Source organism: Herpailurus yagouaroundi, unplaced genomic scaffold (assembly GCF_014898765.1).
Source record: "Herpailurus yagouaroundi ecotype Mexico unplaced genomic scaffold, PumYag 189, whole genome shotgun sequence".
In the NCBI taxonomy this organism is placed as follows: domain Eukaryota; kingdom Metazoa; phylum Chordata; class Mammalia; order Carnivora; family Felidae; genus Herpailurus; species Herpailurus yagouaroundi.
In genome coordinates, this window is record NW_024412420.1 from 525,573 (window position 1) to 551,597 (window position 26,025).

Here is a 26,025-nt window from a genome sequence, read left to right on the forward strand (position 1 = left end):
AGAATTTAGAATCACAATAATAAGAATACTAGCTGGAGTCAAAAATAGATTAGAATCCCTTTCTGCAGGAAAAAGAAGTAAAACATAACCAGAATGAAATTAAAAATGCTATAACTGAGCTGCAATCATGGATGAATGCAGCAGCGGCAAGGATGGATGAGGCAGAACAGAGAATCAGTGATATAGAGGACAAAATTATAGAGAATAATGAAACAGAAAAAAAGAGGGAGATTAAGGCAAAAGAGCACAATTTAAGAATTAGAGAAATCAGTGACTCACTAAAAAGGAACAACATCAGAATCATAGGGGTCTCAGAAGAGGAAGAGAGACAAATAGGAGTAGAAGGTTTATGTGAGCAAATCATAGCAGAAAACTTTCCTAGCCTGGAGAAAGACACAGATATCAAAATCAAGGAAGCACAGAGGACCCCCATTCGATTCAACAAAAACTGAAAATCAAGGCATATCATAGTCAAATTCACAAAATACTCAGGCAAGGAGAGAATCATGAAAGCAGCAAGGGAAAAAAAGTCCCTAACATACAAGGGAAGACAGATCAGGTTTGCAGCAGACCTATCCACAGAAACTTGGCAGGCCAGAAAGGAGTGGCAGGATATATTCAGTGTGCTAAATCAGAAAAATATGCGGCCAAGAATTCTTTATCTAGCAAGCCTGTCATTCAAAATAGAAGGAGAAATAAAAAGTTTCCCAGACACACAAAAATTAAAGGAGTCTGTGACCACTAAATCAGCCCTGCAAGAAATTTTCAGGGGGACTCTCTGAGGGTAGAGAAGATATATAGATAGATAGACAGACAGACAGACAGACAGATAGATAGATAAATACCAAAAGCAACAAAGATTAGAAAGGACCAGAGAACATCACCAGAAACTCCAACTCTACAAGCATCATAATGGCAATAAATTCATATCTTTCAGTACTCACTCTAAACATCAATGGACTCAATGCTCTAATCAAAAGACATAGGGTAACAGAATGGATAAGAAAACAAGATCCATTTATATGCTGTTTACAAGAGACCCACTTTAGACCTAAAGACACCTTCAGATTGAATATAAGGGGATGGAAAACCATCTATCATGCTAATGGTCAACAAGAGAAAGCCAGAGTAGCCATACTTATAACAGACAATCTAGACTTTAAAATAAAGACTGTATCAAGATGCAGAAGGACATTATACCATAATCAAGGGATCTGTCCAACAAGAAGACCTAACAATTGTAAAAATTTATGTGCCAAATGTGAAAGCACCCAAATATATAAATCAATTAATCACAAACATAAAGAAACTCATTGATAGTAACACCATAATAGTAGACTTCAACACCCCATTTCCAGCAATGGACAGATCATCTAATCAAAAAATCAATAAGGAAACAATGGCTTTGAATGACATACTGGACCAGATGGACTTAACAGATATATTCAGAACATTTCATCCTAAAGCAGCAGAATATACATTCTTCTCCAGTCCACACGGAACGTTCTCCAGAATAGACCATATACTGGGACACAAATCAGCCCTAGGTAAGTACAAAAAGATCAAGATCATACCGTGCATATTTTCAGACCACAATGCTATGAAACTCGAAATTAACCACAAGAAAAAATTTGGAAATGTAACAAATACTTGGAGACTAAAGAACATCCTACTAAAGAATGAATGGGCTAACCAAGCAGTTAAAGAGGAAATTCGAAAGTATATGGAAGTCAGTGAAAATGATAACACCACAACCCAAAACCTCTGGGACGCAGCAAAGGCGATCATAAGAGGAAAGCTTATAGCAATCCAGGCCTTCCTAAAGAAGGAAGAAAGATCTCAGATACACAACCTAACCTTACGCCTTAAGGAGCTGGAAAAAGAACAGCAAATAAAACCCAAAACCAGCAGAAATAATAAAGCTGGAAATAATAAAGATCAGAGCAGAAATTAATGCTATTGAAAGCAAAAAAAACAGTAGAACAGATCAAAGAAACCAAAAGCTCGTTCTTTGAAAGAATTAACAAAATTGATAAACTACTAGGCAGTTTGATCAAAAAGAGAAAGGACCCAAATAAATAAAATCAAGAATGAAAGAGGAGAGATCACAACCAACACAACAAATAAAAACAATAATAAGAGAATATTATGAGCAATTATATGCCAATAAAATGGGTAAACTGGAAGAAATGGACAAATTTCTAGAAACATATACATTACCAAAACTGAAACAGGAAGAAATACAAAATTCGAACAGATCCATAACTGGTAAGGAAATCAAATTAGTAATCAAAAATCTGCAAAAAAACCAAGAGTCCAGGGCCAGATGGCTTTACAGAGGAATTCTACCAAACATTTAAGGAAGAGTTAACACCTAATCTCTTGAAACTTTTCCAAAAAATAGAAATGGAAGGAAAACTTCCAAAGTCTTTCTATGAAGCCAGCATTACCTTGATTCAAAAACCAGACAGAGACCACACTAAAAAGGAGAACTATACACCACTTTCCCTGATGAACATGGATGCAAAAATCCTCAACAACATATTAGACAAGCGGATCCAACAATACATTAAAAAAACTATTCACCACGACCAAGTGGGATTTATACCTGGGATGCAGGGCTGGTTCAATATCTGCAACACAATTAACGTGGTTCATCACATCAATAAAAGAAAGGACAAGAACCATATGATCCTCCCAATAGATGCAGAGAAAGCATTAGGCAAAATACAGCATCCTTTCTTGATAAAAACCCTCAAGAAAGTAGGGATAGAAGGAGCATACCTCGAGATCATAAAAGCCATATACAAGTGACCCAACACTAATATCATTCTCAATGGGGCAAAACTGAGAGCTTTTCCCTTAGGTCAGGAACAAGACAGGGATGTCCACTATCGCCACTGTTATTCAACACAGTATTGGAAGTCTCAGCCTCTGCAATCAGACAACACAAAGAAATAAAAGGCATCCAAATCGGCCAGGAGGAGGTCAAACTTTCACTCTTCTCAGATGACATGATACTCTATGGAAAACCCAAAAGATTCCACCAAAAAACTGCTAAAATTGATTCATGAATTCAGCAAAGTTGCAGGATACAAAATCAATGCACAGAAATCGGTTGCATTCCTATACACCAACAATGAAGCGACAGAAAGAGAAATCAAGGAATCGATCCCACTTACAGTTGCACAAAAAACCATAAAATACCTAGGAATAAATCTAACCAAAGAGGTGAAAAATATACACTGAAAACTATAGAAAGCTTATGAAAGAAACTGAAGAAGACACAAAACAATGGAAAAATATTTCATGCTCACAGATTGGAAGAATATTGTTAAAATGTCGATACTACCCAAAGCAATCTACATATTTAATGCGATCCCTATCAAAGTAACACCAGCATTCTTCACAGAGCTAGAACAAATAATCCTAAAATTTGTATGGAACCAGAAAAGACCCCAAATAGCCAAAGCAATCTTGAAAAAGAAAACCAAAGTAGGAGGCATCACAATCCCAGACTTCAAGCTATACTACAAAGCTGTAACCATCAAGACAGTATGGTACTGGCACAAGAACAGGCACTCAGATCAATGGAACAGAATAGAGAACCCAGAAATGGACCCACAAACATATGGCCAACTAATCTTTGACAAAGCAGGAAAGAATATCCAATGGAATAAGGACAGTCTCTTCAGCAAGTGGTGCTGGGAAAACTGGACAGCAACATGCAGAAGAATGAACCTGGACCACTTTCTTACACCATACACAAAAAGAAACTGAAAATGGATGAAAGACCTCAATGTAAGACAGGAAGCCATCAAAATCCTCGAGGAGAAAGCAGGCAAAAACCTCCTTGATCTTGGCCGCAGCAACTTCTTACTCAACACGTCTCCAGAGGCAAGGGAAACAAAAGCAAAAATGAACTACTGGGACTTCATCAAAATAAAAAGCTTTTTTTTTTTTTTTTTCAACGTTTATTTATTTTTGGGACAGAGAGAGACAGAGCATCAACGGGGGAGGGGCAGAGAGAGAGGGAGACACAGAATCGGAAACAGGCTCCAGGCTCTGAGCCATCAGCCCAGAGCCCGACGCGGGGCTCGAACTCACGGACCGCGAGATCGTGACCTGGCTGAAGTCGGACGCTTAACCGACTGCGCCACCCAGGCGCCCCCAAAATAAAAAGCTTTTGCACAGCAAAGGAAACAATCAGCAAAACTAAAAGGCAACCAATGGAATGGGAGACGAGATTTGCAAATGACAAAACAGATAAAGGGTTAGTATCCAAAATCTATAAAGAACTTATCAAACTTGACACCCAAAAAACAAATAATCCAGTGAAGAAATGGGCAAAAGACATGAATGGACAATTCTCCAAGGAAGACATCCAGATGGCCAACCGACACATGAAAAACTGCTCCACATCACCCATCATCAGGGAAATGCAAATGAAAACCACAGTGAGATACCACCTCACACCTGTCAGAATGGCTAACATTAACAACTCAGGCAACAACAGATGTTGGTGAGGATGCAGAGAAAGAGGGTCTCTTTTGCATTGTTGGTGGGAATACAAGCTGGTGCAGCCACTCTAGAAAACAGTATGGAGGTTCCTCAAAAGGCTAAAAATAGAACTACCCTACTTCCCAGCAATTGCACTACTAGGCATTGATCCACAGGATACAGGTGTGCTGTTTCAAAGGGACACATGCACCCCCATGTTTATAGCAGCACTATCAACAATAGCCAAAGCATGGAAAGAGCCCAAATGTCCATTGATGGATGAATGAATAAAGAAGATGTGGTATATATATACAATGGAGTATTACTCGGCAATCAAAATGAATGAAATTTTGCCATTTGCAACTACGTGGAAGTGAAATTAGTCAGTCAGAGAAAGACAAAAATCCTATGAATTTACTCATATGAGGACTTTAAGAGACAAAACAGATGAACATAAGGGAAGGGAAATAAAAATAATATAAAAACAAGGAGGGGGACAAAACAGAAGAGACTCATAAATATGGAGAACAAACTGAGGGTTACTGGAGGGTTTGTGGGAGGGAAGATGGGCTAAATGGGTAAGGGGCATTAAGGAATCTACTCATGAAATCATTGTTTCACTATGTGCTAACTAATTTGGATGTAAATTTTAAAAAATAAAAAATAAAAAAAAATTTTAAAAACCACAAATAAGCAGCACAATAAGTCAGAGACAAAACCACATAAATCAATGCTTACAGTATCTGCAGACAAAGAGAAAATACTCTAAGAATACTGAATAGGAATAGTTAAAACAAGGAAAACAAGAAAGTATAGTCTCCAAAGGACAAGAGAAAGGGACTGGTCTACAGTCTTGTGTAAGACAGAAAGGACCCAAAAAATAAAGACTGAAGTGTCCCTGGCACATAGATTAACATTCAATAAACGTTCATAGTAGCGAGAGAAACCTCATGGGTTTGACAACTTGGGATTCTCTCTTCCTCTCTTTGCCCCTCCTCAACCCATTCTCATTCTCTCTCTCTCTCTCTCTCTCTCTCTCTCTCTCAAAAATAAAGAAATAGTGTGCCTGGGTGGCTCAGTAGGTTAAGCGTCTGACACTTGTTTTCTAACTCAGGTTTTCAGCTCACAGTTTGTGAGACTGAGCCTCTCATTGGGGTCTGTGCTGACAGCATGGAGCCAACTTGGGATTCTCTCTCTCTCCATGCCTGTCCCGCTTGTGCTTGCTCTCTCTCCTCTCTCTCTCAAAATAAACATTCAAAAAAATGAAAAAGTTAAACAAAAATAAATAAACTTGCCAAAATACTAGAAACAACTCCTTTGTCCATAAACTGGTGAAAAAATAAATGTGGTATATCCATACAAGGAATGGTAATCTGCAATAAACATAAAGAAACTACTGATTAATGCAACAACATAAATGAATCTCAAAAATGATACTGAGCAAAAGAAATCAGACACAATAGAACATACACTGTATGACTACATTATATCAATATCTTACAGAGGCAAAACTAGCTATGATGACAAAGACAACTAGTAGCTGACCAATGATGAAGTAAAGGGTGTGTGGGTGGGACTGTAGGGAACAGACTGCAAAGAGGTAGGAGGCAACTCTTCTGAGGTGATGGAAATGTTTTATATATTTGACTGGGGTGGCAATTACACAAGAGAAACATTTGTCAAAACTTATTAAGCTGAATACTTAAAATTTGTGCATTTTATTATATCTAAATTATATTTCAATAGAATAGACCTTTAAAAAATGAACAGCCAAAAAGCACCAAATATTGAGGAAGATTCCAACAAGGGAAGGCACCAAAACAAATAGGGGTGAGAGGAATGAATAGAAATAATGGAGAAAGAAGAAAACAATTACTAAAAACCTCCAAATAATCTTAGAGAAGGATAAAAAGAAAATTATATCCAAATAAGTACCAAAAGTCTATGGCCATACCACCCTGAACGCACCTGATCTTGTCTGATCTCAGAAGCTAAACAGGGTCGGGCCTGGTTAGTAGCTGGCTGGGTACCAAAAAATGTAATAATGAGAAAGTAACAATAATCTCTTGAGCCCTTTCCCAGCCAACTATAAGAGAATGTTCTACATCAAAATGAGAGGATAAACAAAAGAAAGAAAAGGGACCTAGGAAACACAGACTCCAGCATGACAGAAGTAAAGGGAATCCCTGGGCTGATTATGACACCCCAGGATGACAGCTATACAGGAGGCCTAGAGGATAAGACCAGATAAAAAATGAAGAAGGGCTCAAGAAAAAAAAAAGAAAAACAAGGAGGACAGGACAATAAACCAAAGACTCTAACCACAGTGGGAATAGCTTTAAGAAGCATTTCACCTTCAAAAAATAAATCTCAAGGACTAATTTTACTTTAGGTTTTTCTTAACAACCTAGAAAAAAAGAGGAGAAGCATTTCAAAGTACAGTTGAACCTTGAACAATACAGGTTTGAACTGCATGGGTCCACTTACACATGGACTTTTTTCAATAAATATATTGAAAAATTTTTTAGAGGTTTGTAATTTGAAAAAACTCACAGATGAGCTGAAGAGCCCAGAGATATTGAAAAAATTGAAAAGGTATGTCATGAATGCATGAAATATATGTAGATACTAGTCTATGTTATCATTTACTACCATAAAATATACAAAATCTATTAAAAAAGGTTAAAATTTATCAAAACTTACACACACAGTCTGTACATGGTGCCATTCCAACTGACAAATGTAAACAAATGTAAAGATGCAGTATTAAATCATAACTGCATAAAACTAACTGTAGTAATACTGTACTACTGTAATAATTTCGTAACCACCTCCTGTTGCTATTGCAGTGAGCTCAAGTGTTAAGACTGTCTGCTTCAAACTCTATGTGATGCTAATCATTTCCACACGAAAAGTTCATCTCTCCAGTAAACTGTGTATCACAGTAAAAAGTGATCTCTCATGGTTCTCATGTATTTTTCATCACATTTAGTGCAAAACCATAAGCTTTGAATGACACCAAGACCCACACAAAGTGCCACTAGTGATGCTGTAAGTGCACCAAGACTTTTCAGAGAAAAGTCTGAAAAAGCTGAATTGCTTGATATGTACCACAGATTGAGGTCTGTAGCTGCGGTTGCCCATGATTTCAAGCTAAATGAATCCAGTGTAAGGACTGTTGTAAAAAAAGAAAAGGAAAATTCATGAAGCCATCACCACATCTGTGCCAGCAGGAGTGAAAACCTTGAACTTTTTGTGAAATACTTTTTGATCTTGTATTGAAAATGCAGCTTTTATGTGGGTGCAGGTTGCTAACAAGAAAGGCATACCTGTAGACTCAAGATTCTTCAATTCAAGAAAAACTGAAGTCCTTATATGACAACTTACAGCAAAAGGAAGGTGAAGGTTCTAAAGCAAGCTGAAGAATTTAATGCCGGCAAAGGACGGTTTGAGAATTTTAGAAAGACGTTTGGCTTAAAAAATGTAAAGATAACAGGAGAAGCAGCTTCTGCTGAGCAAGAGGCAGCAGATGAATTCTCAAATGCCGTTTAGAAAATCACTGAGAAGGGGCGCCTGGGTGGCGCAGTCGGTTAAGCGTCCGACTTCAGCCAGGCCAGGATCTCGCGGTCTGTGAGTTCGAGCCCCGCGTCAGGCTCTGGGCTGATGGCTCAGAGCCTGGAGCCTGTTTCCGATTCTGTGTCTCCCTCTCTCTCTGCCCCTCCCCCGTTCATGCTCTGTCTCTCTCTGTCCCAAAAATAAATAAACGTTGGAAAAAAAAAAATTAAAAAAAAAAATCACTGAGAAGGATATCTGCCTGAACAAGTTTTTAATGCAGACAAAAGTGCCCTATCCTGTGAAGAAAATGTCACAAAGAACATTTATTAGTAAGGAAGAGACACAAGCACTAGGATTTAAGGTGGGAAGAGATAGGCTAATTGTACTGTTTTGTGCAAATGCAGTAAGGTTCATGATCAGCAACTATAAAGTTGCTAACACCTGAGCCTTGAAAGGAAAAAGATGAACATCAGCTGCCATCATTCGGTTGTAGAGCAAGAAGTCTCTGGACAACAAGAATCCTTTTTCTAAACTGGTTCTACCATTGCTTTGTCCCTGAAGTCAGGAAGTACCTTGCCAGTAAAATCTACTTTTTAAAATTCTTGGGGACACCTGGGTGGCTCAACCAGTTAAGCATTCAACTTCAGCTCAGGTCACGATCTTATGGTTCATGAATTCGAGCCCCACATCTGGCTCCACGATGACAGCTTAGAGCCTGAAGCCTGTTTCGGATTCTGTGTCCCGCCCCCGACCTCAAAATTAAACATTAAAAACAATTTTTAATAAAATAAAATTCTTTTGATTCTCATCTTTATTAAACTTTGAACAATGGACCCTGTGGTCAGGGCTGCTATTGCTGCTGCTCCTGGCAACAGGACAATACTAGTACCACTCATACCACCTGTGCCAAATGCATTCTGCACAGTTTTTCAGCCTCTGTGTCAGCATGCCTTGAGTCAGAACCTGGCATGTGGTCACCAGAGTGGTGGAGCCTCACGCCATGTCCAACTTCAAAAATGTCTGGGAAACTGGGGTTTCCCCTCTTATGGACGAAGGTGGTCTCTACCCCTATTAAGAGTCTTTAAAAAAAAAAAAGAAAAAGAAAAGACTCTTCAAGTGTGGAATCCCTTACACAGGAAAAGGGGTACAAATTCTGGGGGTGGACACTGGAATTGAGGAATGGAAAAACAATGACAAATTTCACTTTCTGAAGCAGTGATCTGAGACTAGAACTTGGTAGTCTCAGGTTTGCTTAGAGGAATGAGTGACTAATCACATTTTTCAAATAAAAAAAATTATTCTGATATTGAACAATGCCCTTGGGCACTCAGAACCCCATAACTTTACCATCAAAGGCGTCAAACAGTCTACTTGCCCCCAAACACAGTATCTCTAATTCAGCCTCTAGATCCAGGGGGTCAGGTCATGAAGACCTTTAAGGCTCATTACACACAGTACTCTGTGAAAAGTACTGTCAATGCTATGGAAGAGATCCCCGATAAGAGAGGACATCATGAGGGTCTGGAAAGATTACACCACTGAAGATGTCATCATTGTTACACAAAAAGTAGTGAAAGCTATCAAAGCCTGAAACAATAAATTCCTGCTGGAGAAAACTGTGTCTAAATGTTATGCATGACTTCACAAGATTTACAACAGAGCCAATCAAGGAAAACATGAAAGAGTCTGTACATATGGCAAAAAAGGTGGGAGATAGAGTTTCAAGATAGGGATCTTAAAGAATTTCAAGAGCTAAGAGACACCACACCAGAAGGCAGAATTTGATGGAGACACATTGATGGAGGTAAGTGTTTCCAAACCAGTGCCAGATGATGAGAAAGAAGAGGTAAAAGAAGCAGTGCCAGAAAACAAATTGACATTAGACAATTCAGCAGAAGGATTTCAATTAGTCAAGACTGCTTTGACTTCTTTTTTGACCAGGACCCTTCTATGATACCATACCATGCTGATGTCTCCTGTATGACATTTTTAGAAAAATGAAAAGGCAAAAAAGTCAGATGGAAATTATAATGTATTTCCATAAAGTTACATTGAGTGTGCCTGCCTCTCCTGCCTCCCCTTTCACTTCTTTCACCTCTTCTGCCTCTGCCACCCAAGACAGCAAGACAAGCCCTCCTCTTCCTCCTCCTCAGCCTACTCAACATGAAGAAAATGAGGATGAAGATCTTTATGACGATCCACTTCCACTTAATGAACACTAAACAATTATATGTCATAGTTAATAAACTTATCTTGGGGCACCCGGGTGGCTCCGTCGGTTAAGTGTGTTTGTGAGTTCAAGCCCTGTGTCAGGCTCTGCATTGAACAGTGCAGAGCCTGCTTGGAATTCTCTCTCTCTCCCTCTCTCGCTCTCTGCCCCTCCCTGCTCGTGCTCGCCCGCTCTCTCTCTCAAAATAAACAAACTTAAAAAAAATTAAACTTATCTCTTGTATATGTGTCTTCATGTGAAAATCAGTAACTGTACAGCAAGTACTGTAGATGTTTCTGTGTCCTCATAATCATCGAACTATTCACCATGTAGAACATCGTGTGCAAAAAACTCATGTGGAAGTGGATAGCCTATCTTTATGATGACATTTAATATAAAATCAATAATGTATTAATAAAGTTTTCTTACTGTTTTATAACTTTGCTTTCAAAAAACTGTATTACATACAGTATGTCTCTCTCATAATTGGAGAAACTTCATTATCAGACTATCACAGGGTTGTTTTTTTTTAATGTGACAATGCTTCCAATACTGTATTATGAATAGGACTACAATATTGTATGCCACAAAAATTTCATAATGATTCATTCATTAGAATGAATTCTTTAGGAGTACCTGAGTGGCTCAGTCAGTTAAGCATCTGACTTCAGCTCAGTTCATGATCTCACAGTTTGCGAGTTCAAGTCCACATCACAGAGCCTATTTTGGATCCTCTGTCTCCCTCTCCTGCTCATGGCTCTCTCTCTCAAAAATAAATAAATATTTTTTAAAAACTGAAGAGAAAGGGGCGCCTGGGTGGCGCAGTAGGTGGAGCGTCCGACTTCAGCCAGGTCACGATCTGGCGGTCCGTGAGTTCGAGCCCCACGTCAGGCTCTGATGGCTCAGAGCCTGGAGCCTGTTTCCGATTCTGTGTCTCCCTCTCTCTCTGCCCCTCCCCCGTTCACGCTCTGTCTCTCTCTGTCCCAAAAATAAATAAACGTTGAAAAAAAAATAAAAAATAAAAAATAAAAACTGAAGAGAAAAAAAAAGGAATTCATTAGGGTAGGCTACTGTGAAGCAATCATATCAGTAACACCAGACTACCACAAAGCAATCATACTTGATGCTTCTTCACTATAAATGAATGAATCATTAAACCTGTAAATATGAATGTCTTTTTCATATTATCATTTTTGATGCCTAAATGTTAGGAATACATATAACATCTACAATGTTTTATATCAAAAAAGAGAATATTGTTGTAGATACAGACAATTCATCTTGTAAACATATGACACAAACAATACCAATAAATACAATATAGTGCTATAAATGTACTTCCTCTTCCTTGTGATTTTCTTCTTTTTTTTTAATGGTTAAGGCCTTTTTTTTTTTTCATCTTTATTTTTGAGACAGAGAGAGAGAGCAGGGAAGGGGCAGAGAAAGAGAGGGAGACACAGAATCTGAAGCAGGCTCCAGGCTGTCAGCACAGAGCCCAACATGGGGCCCCAACTCATGAGCAGTGAGATCCTGACCCGAGCCAAAGCGCTTAACCGACTGAACCACCCAGGTGCCCCTCCCTGTGATTTTCTTAATAATATTTCATTTTTGCTAGCTTACTTTATTATAAGAATTCAGTACATTATATATATAACATACAAAATATGTGTTCACTGTTTGTGTAATCAGTAAAGCTTCCAGTCAACAGTAGTTAAGATTTGGGGGAATCAGGGACACCTGGCTAGCTCAGTCAGTGGAGAATGCAACGCCTCATCGCAGGGTCACGAGCTCAAGCCTCACACTGGCTAAAGATACCACTTTAAAAAAATTGGGGGGTGGGGAGTAGGGATCAAAGTTATATGTGAATTTTCGACTGCACACGGGGTCAGTGCCCCTAACCACCAAGCTGGTCAAGGGTCAAATGTATATCTGTAACATTCGGCATGAAAGTTAAGAAACCAACCAAAATCTTTTTGAAAGCTATAGGGACAGAACTGTAATCCCTCCTCAAACAGGAAGTGTAAGAGAAGACAAGAGAACACCAAAGGCAAAGAATAAGGGAGAAATTTTCTCATATCACAACAGATTTTCAAGGAAATTTAACACAAATCTCATCTAACAAAAAGCCTTGGTGATTTCAAGACATCTCAGTTTTTAAAATACTCAATTGGTAAGAATTAGCAACTCACAATCAAATATCAAGATCTGGTAATAAAAAGAAAGTACTGGATAATCACTTTCTGATTGTAGCACAAAAGAAGTAAAAGCAATTACACAGAAAGGACAGATACTGGAACAGAGATAAAACAAAGATTATGGTATTAACCACTGAAACAATCCTTCCAGTAAAAGTATTCTGAAATGCAAATCATAAAAATTATAATATTAAAAGCTACTGGGGGTGCCTGGGTGGCTTAGTCGGTTAAGGGTCCGACTTTGGCTCAGGTCATGATCTCACAGTTCGTGAGTTCGAGCCCCGCATTAGGTTCTGTGCTGACAGCTCAGGGCTTGCTTCGGATTCTTTGTCTCCCTTGTTCTCTGCCTGTCCCCCACTCACACTCTCTCTCTCAAAAATAAATAAACATTAAAAAAAAAATTTGTTTTAAAGCTACTGAACTCTTATCATATGCCCAAACACTGTGCTATGCAATGCGGAACACAAACCTTCAAGGAATCCATGGCTAAGAGACCGACTCATGAATAAATAATGACAATATAGTAAATATAAAAGACATAGCTGGGCACATAGGAAGAACACCTAAAAAGAGAGAACAAGTACTCTAAAACTACACTAGTACACACAACTCACAGCAAAACAGCAGCATCTAGTGATTACTTCCATATACACCTTCTATAAAGGTCTCTATTGTGAATTCTTCCTACATTTCATCACATATAGCATGACATTCTAAAAACCTATCCGACCTGTAATAAATCTAATATAGCAACTTATCAACATAAACAGCCTAACCACCACTTACAATGTTTTTAAGAGAAAACTGCAGTACTCTGTGATAAGATTTACAGGTTTTATCAATTGACTGGGACTAATGTAACTGGACTTGAGTTAACTATGATGAGAAGGACAATAGATAAGTAACTTCTGGAATTCCCTTGTGTTTTAAGGCCATCAACCTCCCCATCTGGATGGGAAAATGAAAAGTCCTCAGATGTAGACAATGGTGCTAGTCGCCAATCTGGGCTTCCTGGACACTCTCCCATCCCAGATTTTCCCATCCTCTCCCATCATTTGGTTTTCTGAGCAGGGCAAAGGCAACAAAGTACTCTGGTGAGCTAAGGGGAGAACACTGAATTCACTCCAAGCAGTCTGTGTCCTGCTGAAGAACTACATCTTCAGGGTAATGGGTGCTAACAAGAAACCCATGTTTCTTTGGTACTCTCCACCATTTCTAAACCACATTCCCTCTGACCCTTTACCAACACTATTAATAGATATTATCTAAATAAATGAAAATACATGCATAATTCCAACTGAAAAGGCCAAAAACATCAGCTATCTCCCCTACACCTGACTATGCTCAGATCTGACACTGACACTGGAAAGAAAAGTTGTATTAATAAAAATATTCAGTGGCTCCTTTGTTCTTGAATAAAAGTTCAAGCATTAGTAAAGAGTGATGATGCAAAGCTCAAAAACTGAAATACCTACAGGGATGAATGAGGAGGGCAATACAAATGATGAAGTGGGCCAGGTGGGGTATGTGGAATCCTAGAGAACACATACCTACAGGGTGCAGCTGCTTCTAAGTTCCAGGCATTTGCTGCAACGTAGCAATGAGGAAACCAAGAATATGATATGTGTGTGTGTGTGTGTGTGTGTGTGTGTGTGTGTGTTGTTTGTGTGAAAGCTCTCTCCTTTAAAAGCGTTGGCAACTTTTTAAAAATTTTAAACAAGATGCAGTTTCGATATGTCTAGCCCACTGCCACATTTGATAACCTCTGGCCAAATGGTTAAGGGCAGAAAGAAAACATATGTGTGTTTAAATTGAACAAGGTCACTTACTAGCTATGAGAACATGGGCAAGTTCCTTAATATCTGTACCTACTCTTCTGTAAAATGGATATAGACACATGGAGTTGACAAAGACAAGAAAGTAACAGATACTCAACAAATTACAGTCTGGGAGGAAGGGGATTTCTAGCAGTAATGAGGGTGTACCTTGTTCATTTTCTATTCCTAACTCTGGAAAAGGTATGAAAATGAAGACTGGAAAAAGAAGGTACAAAGCCAAGCAACAATAAATTTTTCTGCCCTTATCCTCTTTCCTCCTTACCATAGACCAATATTACCATCCCAGCTGACCCAGCTACCGTCTAACATTGGAACAAAGGGGAAGAAGAAAGAGCGCAGAAGAGGAAGAAGGGAAATATCAAGAAGGCGACAACTTCTTCAGCTCTTGACAGACAAGCATAAGGGAAGGGCTATTGTCATTCATTGTAATGAATGTATCAAAACCACTGTGTTAGATTAAAGCATGAGTGCTGTCTTACTCAAAGCCAAGTAAGTCATATTACTAGGAGTATTCATCAACGCCCTAAAATATAAAAGGTCATTAACATTCCATAAAATTATAAACAAAATCATCCTTTGTAAAAAAAATTTTGCTACCAACATTACATAAAAAAGAAGCCAGTCAGGAGTCAGTTCATATTAATAGATGAAAGGTTCAATCTGGTAAGTCAATCTGTATTCACTGGCTACAGGCTGGGCTAAATATGATATTTACTCAAAGCATGCATACATTCTCTTGCTCTATTTTATTTATCTACCAAAGCTCCTAATCAATCATACAAAAGCTGCTTGAACTAAAGTCACCAAGAATTCAATATGTACTCATTTTAAAAATATGACTACTTTGCAACAGATTACAGAATGGGGCTTATTATATCTAACCCATAGATAAAACACAAGAACTACTTCAGAGTTCACGAAATCCAAGACATCTCTAGAGGGTATTTTTAAATTTGTTTTTAAAATACAAACAAGCAGAAAAAGCATTTCATTGTCTAGCAGTTTTTAGTTACATAGTAATCCAAGTATATTCTGGGTGGCCCATAACACATGAAATATAAAAAGTAAAGAGATCTGTGTATTTCACCTAATTTATATATAATTGGCAACAGTGTGCTGGGTTCTACGGGGGATACAAAGACAAGGTATTGTCCTCAGTGTTTTGTTTTGTTTTGTTTTTTGTCTTTGTACTTGGTTTAAAATTTTTTTTTTCAACGTTTTTTTTTTTATTTTTTGGGACAGAGAGAGACAGAGCATGAATGGGGGAGGGGCAGAGAGAGAGGGAGACACAGAATCGGAAACAGGCTCCAGGCTCCGAGCTATCAGCCCAGAGCCTGATGTGGGGCTCGAACTCCCGGACCGCGAGATCGTGACCTGGCTGAAGTCGGACGCTTAACCGACTGTGCCACCCAGGCGCCCCTGTACTTGGTTTTAAAAGCTTAAAATCTGCCAACAAATACTTGAGTTTTATTCTGGTGAGAGTGTGAAAAAAGTATAACAAGGTGTAAACTTTGTTAAATGGGAATTCAAATCTGAAAGCTATTTAAAGAGTAAATTTAAGAGTTCTATTAAGTGTTCAGTGCTCATATAGACACAACTTTTTCCACACTGAAAAAAGTTTACATTTTGAAAAAGAAAGCCTAGAGAGCCATATATCATCAACCCTCATACAAACCCACCCCGTCTCATTTTATTTCATTTTCTGATAATAGAGGAGAAGGAAGAAGGGTCACTGGACCTCAATTTGAGATTTCCAGGATTATGGAAAAATATTTACCAAAATGCCCACCATCTATCTGCTCCCTGGACAAAGAAACAATGCAAGAGAGGGAAAGAAGACAAGATTGAGAAAGGGAAGAAAAACATTAAGAAAGTTAACAAAGCTGAAGAGAAAGATTAGGTAGAAAATATTAGACAGGGGTGCCTGGGTGGCTCAGTCAGTTAAGTGTCTGACTCTAGATTTTGGATCAGGTCATGATCTCACAGTTTGTGATATCAAGTCCCACACTGGGCTCTGCGCTGGCAGTACGGAGCCTGTTTGGGATTCTCTCTCTCCCTCTCCCCCCCAAAAATAAATAAATTTTAAAAAATATATAAGAAAAACATGCAAAGGAAATCAAATACATTTCACTGGTATATGTAATAAAAAGTTGAAATGACAAGACTGTCACTTCTGCTATAGTCACAAGCCTATCCAGATCTAAGAGGAGCAACCAGAGATTCTGGTTTTCATGGGGAAAGTGTCAAAGTCCTACTGTAAGCAGCAAGTGGGATGGGAGATACTGTCATAGTCATTTTTTAAAAATATAATCTGGGGGCACATGGGTGGCTCAGCTGGTTAAGCGCTCGACTTCACCTCAGGCCATGATCTCATGGCTAAGGGGTTCGAGCCCTACACCAGGTAGTCTGCTGTCAGCACAGAGCACACTTTGGATCCTCGGTCTCTCTCTCTCTCTCTCTCTCTCTCTCTCTCTCTCTCTGCCCCTCCCCCACCTCTCTCTCAAAGATAAATAAACATTAAAAAAATTTTTTTTAAACAGGGGCTCTTGAGTGGCTTAGTCAGTTAAGCGTCCAATTTCAGCTTAGGTCATGATCTCATGGTCCATAAGTTTGAGCCCCACATTGGGTTCAGTGCTGACAGCTCAGAGCCTGGAGCCTGCTTTGGATTCTGTCTCCCTCTCTCTCTGCCCCTCCCCTGCTCATGTTCTGTCTCTCTCACTCTCAAAAATAAACATAAAAACTGTTTAAATGAACAAAAAATTTAAAAATATATGTATATAATCTGCCATATAATGAACACTGAATATTTGTATTAAGTTTTCTTTTTTCCATAGGCACTTGAAGAATTCACTCCCCTTTTAAACATTTACAAATATTTGCAAGACAAGTTACATACATAGGTACTAAAGAAAATAGTACTTAACAAAAAAGAAGTGCTACTAAAGAAGCCAACCATACCATTCTCCTTCAGAAATACTCAACCATTATAGTAGATTACATCTAGCCAAAAACAGAGCGAAAGGCTGAAACTTCCAAGCTAACATCTTAGAAAAGGTACAAAATCAAAAGGGAGAAGACAGAAGAAAAACATGTGATATGCTACCCAACTGGGAGAGATCAAAATCCCATCCGTACTACACCTAAAGGTACCATTTCAGAAATCAGAAGTAACCTAGTCTTAAAGAAAAAAGGAAGGAAAGGGGACTGCAATTTATTTCTTCACAAAGAACTTCAGTATCCAAGATCTATTAAAAGACTAAGGAGGATGGGAATGCAAGCTGGTGCAGCCACTCTGGGAAACAGTATGGAGGTTCCTCAAAAAGCTAAAAATAGAACTACCCTACAACCCAGCAATTGCACTACTAGGCATTGATCCACAGGATACAGGTGTGCTGTTTCGAAGGGACACATGCACCCCCGTGTTTATAGCAGCACTGTCAACAACAGCCAAAGTATGGAAAGAGCCCAAATGTCCATCATCAATGGATTAATGGATAAAAAAAATGTGTGTGTATATATGTGTATACACACACACACACACACACACACACACAATGGAGTATTACTCAGCAATCAAAAAGAATGAAATCTTGCCATTTGCAACTACGTGGATGGAACTGGAGGGTATTATGCTAAGTGAAATTAGAGAAAGACAAAAATCATATGACTTTACTCATATGAGGACTTTAAGAGATAAAACAGATGAACATAAGGGAAGGGAAATAAAAATAATATAAAAACAGGGAGGAGGACAAAACAGAAGAGACTCATAAATATGGAGAACTGAGGGTTACTGAAGGGGTTGTGGGGGCGGGGGGGAATGGGCTAAATGGGTAAGGGGCACTAAGGAATCTACTGAAATCATGGTTGCTCTATATCCTAATTTGGATGTAAATTTTTAAAAATAAAAAATAAAATTAAAAAAAACTTTTTAGTGTTAAAAATTACAAAATACTGCTGACAGAAATTAAAGAAAATCTAAATAAATGGAAGTAATCAACCATAAAAAAAAAAAGACTAAGGAGTAAAGAGGCGGGGGAGGGAGGAGGGGGGAGGGAAGAGGGAAAGGGAAGAGGGGAGAGGGAGGCAGAAGAAAAGACATGTAGTCCAAGGCAAAAGGATGAGAAAAAGTAGTCTAGTTTCAAGCGACTCCCATATCTAGATAGATTCTAGAGCCTTTTTCCCTCAGAGTTTAAGTGAAACTTTTCTCTTTTCCCTTAGTCAACTTCACTTCTATAATGAGTTATGACTTAGCAAGGCAATGGAGACACTGTTCCTGGGAAAGAAAATCAAAGATGAAACAGAGCTAGTGAAAGTTGTAGCTAAGGACAGATTTTTTAAAAAGGTAGGAGTAAGCATAACCTGAAAATAATCCATTTATAAAAATTCATTTACAAAGCAGAGCTATCAAGACTAATTCTGTTTAACTTTGTTTTAAGCAATAAGTACCTTCAAATCAATCAACTAGGAATTTCAGAAATTTCTCTAATTTTATCATTTTAATGTAGGGATGCCTGGGTGGCTCAGTCAGTTGGGCTCTTGATTTCAGCTCAGGTCATGATCTCACGGTTCAAGCACTGCATTGGGCTCTGCACTGACAGTGCAGAGCTTGCTTGGGATTCTCTCTCTCTTTCTCTCTCTGCCCCTCCCCTCCGTGCTCTCGCTCTCTCTCTCTCTCTCTCTCTCAAATAAACTAAAATTAAAAAAAATTAATGTTGTAGTCTGTATATCCTATATATTCATTATCTGTAGTTCCTAGAGGCAATTCTGAACTGCATGTGGCCTAAAAGCATAACAACATTCCTCCTTTTTTAAAATTGTACTTTTAGGGGCGCCTGGGTGGCTCAGTTGGTTGAGTGGCCGACTTCGGCTCAGGTCATGATCTCACGGTCCGTGAGTTCGGGCCCCGCGTCGGGCTCTGTGCTGACCGCTCAGAGCCTGGAGCCCGTTTCGGATTCTGTGTCTCCCTCTCTCTCTGCCCCTCCCGTGTTCATGCTCTGTCTCTCTCTGTCTCAAAAATAAATAAGTGTTAAAAAAAAAAAAAAGTAAAAAAAAAAATTGTACTTTTACCTGATTTTTCTCAACAGTCATTTATTAAATGCTACTATGTGTCAGGTACTATCAAGATGAATAAGACCCAGTTCACACATTCTAATACTTCAAATTTTAGTAGGGAAGATTGGCACACTCCAAATAACTGCAATACTAGATAGGAAATGTTAAAGCAGAGATATTAAAATGGAGTCCCAAAATAGGGAGTGATTAATTCTGAGTTGGTGACTAAGAAAGGGTTCCAAGAGGTATTGATTCTTGGGGTGCCTCAGTCGGTTGAGCATCTGACTCTTGATTTCAGCCCGAGTCATGACCTCAAGGGTCGTGGGTTCCAGCCCCGCATCAGGTTCTGTGCTGACAGTGCAGAGCCTGCTTAGGATTCTCTCTCTCCCCCTCTCTCTCTGCCCCTTCTCTGCTCTCGCTCACTCTTTCTCTCAAAATAAATAAACTTTAAAAAAAAAAGAGGTGTTGATTCTTTAAGTGAAGGGGATCACCTGACCAAAACAAAACAAAAAAAGGCTAAAAGGTATTCCATGCAAGAAAAACACATATAAGAGAATGAAGCAGCACAGATAATCAGGGAACTGCAAATAGTTTGATATAAATGGAGTATACGGTGCAAGAAGCAGAGCTATAGGGATTGAGACTGGAAGGACAACTGGCAAAAAACAGAATCCTACTTTATTGAAGGTGATAATGTTCCCAACTAAAAACTACTATACTTTCCAGCTTCCCTTGCAACTAGAAATGGCCAATGAAATGTAGACAAAATTGCTAGGGAGGACCTCTAAGAAGACTTCTGAAGGGGCACCTGGGTGGCTCAATCAGTTAAGCGTCTGACTTCGGTTCAGGTCATGATCTCATGATTCTCGGGGTCAAGCCCTGCAGGGTTGTGAGTTTGGGCTACACACACACACACACTCACATATACATATACTCAAAGGCAATCCTGGTGAGGTTCAGAAAGAAAGCTACAGATAAAGTCCTTACCATCTTAAAGAATATATCATGAACAGGGGTGCCTGAGCCTCAGTGGCTCAGTCAGTTAAGCTTCTGACTCTTGATTCCAGCCTGGGTTATAATCCCAGATCCCCCAGTTGAGGGATCCAGCTCCATGCTGAGCATGGAGCCCGCTTGGGATTCTTTCTCTCCCTCTGTCTCGGCCCCTCCCCTGCTTGAGATCTCTCTCTCTCTCTCAAAATAAATATTTAAAAAAGAATATATCATGAATAGAATATAGGTTAGGAATATGAACATTAAAGGCCATTCTGGTGAGATACCAGACAGAAATGAGGAACATGTTACTGGAAACTGGAGGGGAGATTATCCTTGTTAAAAAATGGCAAAGAATTTGGCTAAACTGTGTTCATGTTCTAGTGTTTTCATAGAACACAAAACTTTTGAGTGACAAAATTGGATATTTAGCATAGAATATTTTTAAGCAAACTGCTGAAGACTTGTTTTCTCTTTACAGCTTTTAGTAAAATGTGAGAGGAAAGAGATTAAGGAACTGGTAAGCAAAAAAAGACTTGAAGATTTGGAAAATGCTCAGCCTCTCCATACTACAAAAAATGATAAAGCTTATTATTCTGAAGAGAACACTAAGGGTGTGGCTGAACAACTATTTGATAAGAATAGTGTGGATGTGAGCCACAAATTTAATCAACCACCTCAGCAGTAGCCAGGAATAAAGATGGGATCATAGAAGCAGAAATCCTGCCAGTTGGGACTAAAGGGAACAGAAAAAAAAATGGGATAGAATGAAAGACAGCTGTAAGACTTCTGGGATTCTACAGGATGAGACAATAGAGTTATCCAGCTTTGAATATGAATTATCCTTCAAGAAAAGAGCAGACTGACCCCAAAGGTGATACAGAGCTACTAGGGCTACCACCCCCACCACAGGTCCAGAGGGCAGGTCTGGTTCCTCCTCATTTCAAAAGGTGAAGCCTCCTAGGTTTGGGAGTGGGGAACCAAGAAGCCACCACCCAGTGCCTCAAGAGCAAGGCCATGGCCCAGTACCCAGGAGCAGAGCTGTTCCACAGAACCATGAGAGAGGCACTGACTTCCCAATGGACCTGGAGACCAATGCTCTAAACCAAAGAGGATTGTTCCCAAAAAATAACAACTGATGGAATTTGCCTTGCTAAGTTTTGAACTTGGAAAGTTTGCCTCTTTCCAATTTCTTCCTTTTGGAACAAGAATGTGTACCTTGTTCTGTCCCACTACTATATTTTGGAAGCATCTAACTTTGTCTAGATTTATAGGTTCAACAGCTGGAGAAATTTTCCCTCAGGATGAGTCCTATCTCCACTTTCAACCATGTCTGGATTTAGAGAATATTTAGATGTGACTCTAGGCTTCAGACTTTAGAAATGATGCTGGAATGAGCTAAGATTATGGGGGCTATCATAACAGAATGAATGGATTTTAGATGCAAGGAGAATATTAATTTGGAGGACCAGGGGTAGAATGTTATTGACTGAATTTATATGTCCCCCAAAATTCATGTTGAAGCCCTATACCCTATCTAGGCTGTATTCGGAGCTAGAAAGTAAGGTTAAATGAGGCCATAAAGGTGGGGTCCTGATCAGATAAGGTAAGATTAGCATCCTTATAACAAGAAACACCAGACAGCTTGAGAGTTCAGGCACAGGGAGGAAAGGCCACGTGGAAACTCACATAAGGAAGCCATATGCAAGCCAGAAACAAAGCCTTCCTTCACCAGAGGCCAAACCCTGCCAGAACCTTGATCTTGGACCTTTCAGCTTCCAGAACTGTAAGATAATTAATTTTTTTTAATAGTTAATTTTTAAAGTTTATATATTTATTTTGAGAAAGGAGAGAACATGAGGAGGGGAAGGGCAGAGAGAGGGAATCCCAAGCAGGTTCTGCACTATCAGCACGAAGCCCAATGCAGGGCTCAAACTCACAAACCATGAGATCATGACCTGAGCCAAAATCAAGAGTAGGACTGAGCTACCCAGGTGCCCCTAATTTGTTTTTTAAGCCTTCTCGTCTATGGATGGCAGCCCAAGCAGACTAACACAATTTCTATAGTGCCAGTAATAAATAGGTCAACTCCACCTTTCTGATTTAGATGGAGACGCTTTTAAAAGCTCACTGTGTCCTTGAACAGAAAATAAAATATGTACTTTAATGATGGCACCAAAAAAACCCAGTATAAAAGAAAGAACAGTAGAATGTTCATCTCTCTTACAATTTTTTTTTGTCTATAACAGTAGTTATCAACCTTTTTCTGTGGTGCCAGGATGGATGTTTTCATTTTATGGGCAATCCCTGAACCTTACCTGTAACTACACTCTTTTCACTTCCGGTCAAGAAATCATATGTATATGTGAAATACAGGAACGGTAATCCACACTTGGTATGCTTTTTCCCCCCAAAGTTCAGTACTTCGTATTACTCATTATATGGCTATAAAATATTCCACAATAAGCCATGGTATGGTACTGGTGTTCTATACTCCTATTATGCACTGCCTTATTAACCTTTTTTCCAAAGGTAAAGTCTTATCTCTCCAAGTAGATTTTAAGTCTCTCAAAAGCAGACTAGGTAAAATCTATTGTTTCTCTCTCACAGAGACAAAGTAGTGTCTTGCATTCAGATTTACGCTAAAATATAGGAGTTGCTGTTTTGCCAGTTTGGTTCCAAAGTAATGGATAAAAATTTAACAACTTCTGAATCAGAGGATAACTACAGAGGTAAACAAACACCAGGAAATATGCTTTTCACTGCCAAAGCTGAATAAGAATTTCCAGACACAGACGAGACAAAAAGCAGAAAGTAGCAAAGAAATCACAACCAACATTAATTTATAAATAGGCCTAGTGAACTTACCTACCAAAAGACTCTCTGGCAGGCTACCTACAGCAAAAGTTACTGCAAAGCCACTTCAGGTAAATAATAAAGTGTATCCCAGATGGAATATCTCAGACAAGAGGCAGCCTACCAACATTAAGTTTTTTGCCACTAGTGACTTTGTCGAGGACACAACTTCACCAGAATTTGAGAATTATCTCAGGCTAACTGGTATCGTAAGTTTTTTCTTATGAAAAAGGGTAAAGCAAAGTTAAAGGGTTAAACTCTCGCACATATTCATAACCTTTAGTCAAATGGCAAAAAATTGAAAATTCTGAAACTTGCCTATTATTTGTTCTATAAACTAAAATCTCTAACAATATATATTGATCACTTCCTTCAAAGTAGACCTTCATTTTTTTTTTCCCCCAATGTTTATTTATTTTTGAGAGAGAGAGAGACAGAGTGTGAGCAGGGGAAGGACAGAGAGAGAGGAAGACACAGAATCTGAAGCAGGCTCCAGGCTCCGAGCTGTCAGCATAAAGCCCACCAAGGGGCTCAAAGTCACAAACGTGAGATCATGACCTGAGATGCTTAACTGTGACTGAGCCACCTAGGTGTCCCAAAGCAGACCTTCATTTTAATTCTAAATTGGTTAGTATGAATTTTAAGGGTTAACAAAAAGTGTACAAGGAAATTACCTCTAAATAAGACAATGTAAAAAAATAATTTTAGTAATTATATATTTATTCTTCTAAAAAGATTAAAGGACTTCATTTTCCACAATACCTCCATAATGCAGGGAAGAAGTTTCCAATTTTTATACGTGAGACCAAAGGACTAATTTCACAAATAAAAGACAATGCTAACACTATAACTACTGATTTTGATCCCTAAGCAATATTACCCTCAAAAAAAGTAATGGCTCATAGGATTTATTACAATGTTTATACAAATTGTTTCTGTGGTCAATAATGGTAGATTTGGTTATGGTCGTACCAACAGGCCCAAAATATAAACTCTTACTATAGTTTAAATTCAATGAACTTTATACCTATTCTGAATTCTGTCCATCAAAATACACAAAATTGAGATCATTAAAATTCCACTGCTAAGGGACGCCTAGATGGCTCAGTTGGTAAAGCGTCCAACTCTTGATTTCAGCTCAGGTCATGATCTCATGGTTTGTGGGACTGAGCCCCACATGGGGCTCTGCACTGGCAGCGCAGAGCCTCTTTGGGATTATCTCTCTGTTCATCCCCTGCTCACACTCAAAAATAAATAAATAAGCTTTAAAAAAAAAAAATTATGCTGCTAAGACCCCTGACCAATCCAAGAAACAATCATACCAGATTCAAGAGTATTAACTACATTGCTTCTGAATATCTATACCTCCATGTCTCACAGGAAGATCTCTAAGTATCAGGCTCTTCATCTTCTTTGAAAGCATGTATTAGAATGGCAGAGAGGGCTGCCTGGGTGGTTCAGCTGGTTAACTCACGGTTCATGAGATCAAGCCCCGTGGCAGAATCTGCACTGTCAGCTCAAGCCTGCTTGGGATTCTTTCTCTTCCATTGTCTCTGTCCCTCCCGGACTTGCACACACACGCTCTCTTTCTCTCTCTCAAAATAAATAAACACAAAACAAAAAAAGAGAGCCCAACTGAGAGACAGAAAAAAAAAAAAAAAAAGACTTAAAAGAGCACTTCATAAAAGAGGATACCCAAATCAATAAACATTAAAAGAACATCAAATGTTGGCAAGGATATAGACAACTGGAATTCTTATTCATTGCTAGTGAGAATGTAAAATGGTATATCTGCTCTGGAAAAAGGTTTACCAATTTCTTATTAAGTTAAATATATACCTGTCCTATGAACTAGTAATTTTACACTATTTACTTAAGAGTAATGATAACATATGATCCCAAAAGATTTATACAAAATGTTCAAAAGATTTATACAAAGTGTTCACAGTAACTTCATTAATGAAAGTCAAAACCTGGAAATGACCCAAACATTCATGAATAAAAGAAACAAAAAAAAATAATACATTAATATTATAGTATACTATTCTGCAATAAAAAAAGAAAAACCTGATACATTTAAACAACGTGGATTAAGCTCACCGGGCAAAAGAAGGCTGGTTTTGAAAAGTATAAAATCTGCCTACATGAAAAACCAATAAACCTATCCCAGATACATAAGAACAGTCCTACAGATACAAATATCACCAGCTCAGGGCACCTGGGTGGCTCAGTCAATTAAGCGTCCAACTCAGGTCATGATTTCATGGTTTATAAGTTTGAACCCTGCCTCGGACTCAAAGTTGACAGCATGGAGCCTGCTTGGGATTCTCACTCTCCCTCTCTCTTTGGCCCTCCCTCTCTCTCTCAAAAATAAATAAGCTTAGGGGTGCCAGGTGGCTCAGTCAGTTTCAGTGTTTGACTTCAGCTCAAAGTCATGATCTCATGGCTTGTGAGTTCGAGCCCTGCATTGGGCTCTGTGCTGACAGCTCAGAGCCTGGAGCCTGCTTCTGATTCTGTCTCCCTCTCTCTCTGCTCCTCCCCTGTTCACTCTCTCTCTCTCTCTCAAAAATGAATAAACATTTAAAAAAATGTTTTTAAGAAATAAGCTTAAAAATATATATATCCCCAGCTTTTCACAAATCAACAAAAATTCCCTAAAAGTAACTCATCCTTCTATATGACTAATTTTATGGTTATTGTGCTTCATCTAGTATTCCACAGTATTGTTTTACTGCAAACGTACAGTATTTCAGCTAAAACAATGACTTAAAATTTCTGAAAGCTACAACCCTAGAAACCTAATCAGCATTCATAACACTGTTTCTAT

General features: G+C 38.7%; 1 protein-coding gene and 1 long non-coding RNA gene across 3 annotated transcripts in view; one reads left to right on the top strand and one right to left on the bottom strand.

The window, feature by feature from the left end:
- Positions 1-14,775, top strand: part of LOC121044670 (uncharacterized) — a 126,701-nt gene extending 111,926 nt beyond the window's left edge. The window contains exon 2 of the long non-coding RNA XR_005797423.1: positions 14,565-14,775. This is a non-coding gene — a long non-coding RNA (uncharacterized LOC121044670). The remainder of the gene's footprint in view (positions 1-14,564) is intronic.
- The window catches only part of USP32 (ubiquitin specific peptidase 32), a 246,595-nt gene that overhangs the window by 177,608 nt on the left and 42,962 nt on the right, over positions 1-26,025 (bottom strand). The window lies entirely within an intron of this gene.